This window comes from Marmota marmota, unplaced genomic scaffold, assembly GCF_001458135.2.
Source record: "Marmota marmota marmota unplaced genomic scaffold, marMar, whole genome shotgun sequence".
Lineage (NCBI taxonomy): Eukaryota > Metazoa > Chordata > Mammalia > Rodentia > Sciuridae > Marmota > Marmota marmota.
The window spans coordinates 7,052,834-7,058,833 of NW_025999913.1; positions in this window are offsets into that span (position 1 = coordinate 7,052,834).

Sequence of the window (6,000 nt, forward strand, 5' to 3'; positions counted from 1 at the left end):
CACAGTAAAACACTGTGCATGTGCAAAGAGTGTATATTCTGACATGATTGGGAAACATGTTCTTTCAAGGTCAAATAGGTCAAGTCTTCTCTGGCCTTCCATCGGTCCAGTTTTGACTTTGCTGTATTAGTGACAGGTCTCCTTCCGAGGACCCGGCCTGCTGTGCTTTTCTGCTGACTGGTAGAACACAGCGATTGCGTGTCCTATCTGAGCTTTGGGATTCTTCTCTCTGATCCCTCACGTCTTCTTTCCCAGGCATGGGGTCGTTCTCCTACCCCTATTTCCTGATCAGAACTCAGCTAAGGACAAGAAGGAGTGTCCTTAGCTGTGCTCAGCGCTCCTGCTCTCTGGTGTCTGTACTGGGAACCACAGAGGTCTTGACCTCCTCCCATTTCCAGATCTGCCTGCTCCACTTGGCAGCCAGCCACCTCTACCTGGGCATCCTCGCCACCCTGAGACGAGGACTCGCCACCCAGTAAGTACAGGGCAGATGGAGAGTTCACGTCATTCACTTCTCTTTGGGGATGTCTTGGGCCCTGTGATGTCCTGGGTTTGAAACCTTGGAAATAGTAACTTTGAAGTGTAAGCATGTCCTAGCTACTGAATTGCTATCTAATTGAGCTGTTGTTTTTGTTTAATAGATTGTTTGGATTCTCAGTGATAATTAACACTACGATGTTCCTTAATTCTGAATCTAAACATTCCAGTGATGTGAAAGGAGAAGGATACTACTGTAGTTTCAGCATAATTTGTCCCCTTTGTTGGGGGGTGAGGGGTACCAGGGATTGAGCCCAGGGGTGCTCAACCACTGAGCCACATTCCCAACCCTTTTTATATTTTATTTTGAGACAGGATCTCAATGAGTTGCTTAGGGACTTGCTAAGTTGCTGAGGCTAGTTTTGAACTGGTGATCCTCCGGCCTCAGCCTCCTGAGCTGTGAGGATCACAATTGTGCACCACTGTGCCCCGCAATCTGTCCCTTTCAAAACAAACATTGAAATTTAATTCTCCATTGTGAGATGATATTAAGAGATGGAACCAAGTGGGACCTTTCAGAGGTAATTAGGGCTCTGCCCTTAGAGTGGATTAATTATTAATCCATTCATACAGGTAATGATTTAATGGGTTAGTGGGTTATCTTGAGTGTGGAATGGCTATAAACTTCAGTTTGGCTGGGTCTCTTGCCCACACCCTGTCTCTCACCACAACATACTCTGTGCTGCCTTGGAACTCTGACAACAAAAAGGATATCACTATGTGGAGCTCCTTGACCTTGAACCAGGACCATGAACCAAAACAAACATGCTTTCTTTTTCTTTTTCTCTTTTTTTGCTGGAGAGGGGCTGAACTCAGGGGCACTCGACCACTGAGCCACATCCCCAGCCCTATTTTGTATTTTATTTAGACACAGGGTCTCACTGAGTTGCTTAGCACCTCACTTTTGCTGAGGCTGGCTTTGAACTCACCATACTCCTGTCTCAGCCTCCCAAGCCTCTGGGATTACAAGCGTGTGCCACCACACCTGGCCAAACCCGCTTTCTTTATAATTGACCCAGTCAGTGGTATTGTGCTATTAGCTACAGAAAACAGACTAGGATAGCTACCAAGAATTGTCACCTCTGTAGAACTCCATGCTGTGGGGGTCAATTTCTCTCCAAAGAATGTGGGAGCTGTTATCAGAGCAGATCCGGAGCTGCAGATGTTTCCTCCAGGAGATTCTGTAAATGACTTAGAATCTCCTTCAAGGACAGTGGCCTTTCTACTTACCTGAATTATTTGAGTTCAGCCACTTCTGATTACTTTCTTCACCTTCCAGGTCTGGACCAACTACTAACTCTAAATCTCTCCTCTAGAAAGTAAAATTCTTTAACATTTGGGCCCCATATCGCTTCTTCTGCATTGTAGTTGACTTTGATAGAGCAGAGATCTTTCTCTTCTAACCAAAGACCATCCTTTGCTCTCTTACCTAGACCACTTTTTACAGAGAACGGGTTCTTTCCACACTTCTCACGCCACATGACCTAAAACTGTACCTTCTGCCCTCCCGCAGCCTTCTAGCATCCTAGTCACAGCTGTTGGGGCTTGAGAAGAGTGTCTGACCCACATCAGGCTGATGTGGAACATTCTTGTGAGTTCCTCTTTAAGTCAGTGTTCTCTTTGTGCTTTAGCTGGTTGGCTGGGGACGCTGAGCTGGAGCTGTGTAGGTTTGCTGGGGGTGCCGATGGTCTGGGGCAGTCAGGAGACCAGGTGTGAGTGAGCGGAGAGGACGGTCAGTCTGTCCTGCTGAGAGGGAGCCCAGGGAGACAGGGAGAGAGAATGGCGGTCCATGAACCCAGCTATACTTCTTGAGCTACTTCCCTGGATGGTGTGACCCATTCCACTTGGGAATGAATATGTGACTCCTAACACCCTCCCAATGGAGCTGGGAGCTGGCTCGAACCCCAGGAATCCTTTATCCTTGGCCTTGCTCTTGCTCATAAAGTACCCTGCATAGGTGAATCCTCTTGCTGCTTTACTCACTACTGCATCGGGCTCTCCTCCCATCCTCTCTTCTGAGGCCCAAATGCACCATTACCAGACTCTTTTTATTACTCTTAGGGCATCTATCTATCTATACCAGTGATTGAACCCAGGGGTGCTTAACCCCATCCCCCCCGTCCTTTTTATATTTTATTTTGAGACAGAGTCTCACTACGTTGCCTAGAGTCTTGCTAAGTTGCTGAGGCTGGCTTTGAACTCACGATCCTCCTGCCTCAGCCTCCCAAGCCACTGGGATTACAGGCGTGCACCACCACAGCCAGCCTGTATCTCCATTTTCTAATTACTATAGAAGCTTGTCCCTGAGACCCAAATTTGACAGGGCTCATTGTTGCCTGGTTTGTTTCCGTGTCTCCCCACCTAGACCCCATTGACTGCTTTGCACTTGTATTCACACAGCTGTGTTTTAGGAGCATCTTCTCTCTGTCAAAAACTTCTTGATATTTCAAAGACAACTTCTCATCATAACAAATTCAAAGGATACAGAAGCGTATACATTAAAGTTTAACCTTTTAACAAAATTAATGGGTGGCTCCTTGGTCGAGCTGGAATGCCTGACTTTTTAAAAAGTGTATTTTTTGGTTCCTGTGAATGGAAAGGAGGGTCGTGTGTGTGTGCATAGAACACGTCTGTAGCTGGGTGCATAGAGCGCATGTGCAAGCCTGGACACACCTACGTGCACTTGTATGTTTTTGCCCCTGACTGGCCTCTACTGTGATCGTGCTCTGGCATGAGAGGAGAGGCTGGCCTCTAACTTTTTTTTTTTTTAATGCTGACTCCTCAGGAGGCTGAGAGGCAGGACTGTGGCTCAGTGGTTATGAAACCGTGGTTCAAAAAAAGTGGTGGCAGTCTCTGCAGGAGGTGGGAATTAAGGACAGGGCAGAGGGAGGGACTGGATGGATATAGTTGTCTCTGCCCCATGACCAGGCTTCCGGAATTCTAGAAGGATATGCTGTACCCAAGAAAGGCAGGGTTTTAATTTCTTCCTGACTAATCTTTTAATTTCGTTAAACCAAATCAAATTTTCCTGGACAAAGAAAATAACTTAATAAACATATCAAATACTCTTTTTGTTTTCATTAATGTTGTTTCTCAAGAGATTTCTGATCTCCTACCATAGTTCAGAAACATGGCTCTTTCTCAGGATGCCTGAATTTAGCATCCTGTGATATCCTTGGAGCATTTTTGACATTTCTGGGTTTTGGTGTTTTGGCCTTAAAAATGAGACTGAGCCAAACATCTTCCCCATTTATAAAGGTAAGCATGCTCAGGGATAGAATGAAAATAACAAAAAGAATTCCTAGTGCCACAACTCAGAGATACCACTGTTAGCCTTCTGATGTGTACCTCTGTGTGTGTGTGTGTGTGTGTGTGTGTGTGTGTAGACACATCTCTCTCTGCCCTGTATCTCAAGCACTTAACACATTTCTAGCTCAGTACCTGGTATGGGGAAAATATTAATAAGTAAAACTAAATATTCTTACATGAATAAATATTCAAAAATTGGGTCACTATAGGTCTATTTGGGGGAGGAGGTTGAACACCCGGGAGCATTTTACTACTGAGCTAAATCCCTAGTCCTTTTTATTTTATTATTTTTTTTTTTTCTGAGACAGAGTTTCACTAAACTGCTGAGGGACTTGCTAAGTTACAGAGTCTGGCCTCAAACTTGTGATCCTCCTGACTCAGCCTCCCAAGTCGCTGGGATTACAGATGTGTGCCACTGCACCTGGATACTATAGGTCTATTCTTAACTAAGCATTAGTCTAGGTTAGTCTTCTTTGAAGACTTTCAAAATTATTATAGGAGATCAGAGTCCTATTTACTCCATCTGAGCTGCCCAGTGTCCATCCAGTAATGAACTAATGCCGAAAGTTCAGTTGGCCTGAACTTTTCATCAAGAATTTCAGAAGGCTTTCTTTCTTTCCCAAACTAGCTGAGAATAAATGGGCCATCTAGGGGTCATAGGATAAGAGCAAGAAGGAAAATCTAAAACAAAGAAAGAGCCCTTACTGGTGGTAGGGGTTGCTTCAGATGATAACTGTTTCACAGGTCTTTTCTACCTTGACATCTGCTTCAAAGGTAGTTTGACAAACTTGTGTTGAGCAACATGGCAAACTTTCAGAACACATACTGCATTCCTGAGCGATTTCTATGCTTCAAACGTTGTTAAAATATTCTTGGTAAAAGGAACACTGCTGCTTACTTTATTGATTACAAAATATTTTATTTATTTCAAAATAAAAACTGAAACTAAAAATACCTCACCCCTTCCAAAAAGGATGAGATGACTCAGACTGTTACCAAACTGTGGACCATTGTCAGGTGTAGTGGCACATGTCTATGGTCTCATCTGCGTGTGGAGGCTGAGGAAGGAGGATCACAAGTTCAAGGCCAGCCTCAGAAACTTAGCAAGACCCTGTATAAAAAGAAAACGAAAAAGAGTCTGGGATATAGCTTAGTGGTAGAGCACTTGCCTACCCTTGGTAAGGGCCTGGGTTCAATCCCCAGTACCCCACCCCCACACACACACACAAATTATACACATTAAAATGTATACCACATTCCATTTATTGAAATGTCCAGAATGGGCAAGTCTATAGAATCATAAGATAGATTAATGGTTACCTGGGACCAGGAGTTTGAGGTCAGGGACTGCTGATGACTAAATGGTTTCTTTGGGGAATAATAAAATATTATGGAATTAGATAGTGGCCATGATTGTACGACCTTGAGAATGTACTAAAAGGCACTGATTGTACATTTCAGATGAGTGAATCATATGGTATATGAGTTAAATCTCAAATAAAGTTGTTACAAAAATTTTCAGAATAACTATGGCTTGTTGCTGCGACCCCTTGCCGGCAAGGGAAAACACGACACAGGATTCTTCCTTCAGCAGTTTATTCAGGCCTTGATTCATGTTTCATCTTCTAGTGACCCGTCGCCGAGCGCCCAAGCACAGCCTAATAAAGCCTCCAGCATACCAATCTTAAGCTGCCACGTGGACCTTTCTCATAGGGTGGTAAGGGATTGCGTGCCAATTCTCCATATTAGGAGTTGTTTGTCACAGGCCACAGTGGAAGCCAGCACCATCTTCTAATGGCGGCCACGGTCTAATTAGAACGGCTCACCACAGTTCCCCCTTCTGTTTTATATAACAATGCAGGCAAAAGTAGAGGTCCTATCCCACTGTGCAGAAGTGGCTGCAATGTATGGTTCAGTCCTAAGGAGGGCCCTTCCCTAGACCTGGTCCCATATCAGCCGACGCCTTTTTTCGTAGGGCGGGGCGTGGACATCAAACCCGCATGCAATAGGACATGCTTTCCTTGAGGTCCGTTGAGGGATCACTCAAGTGCAGTGCCTTGCCTCGCATCCTGCATCGTGATGACGGCGAGAAGTAGGATAACACAGGTAGCCTGGTAATAATGACAAAATTTGAGTTGGCAACACAATCCCTAA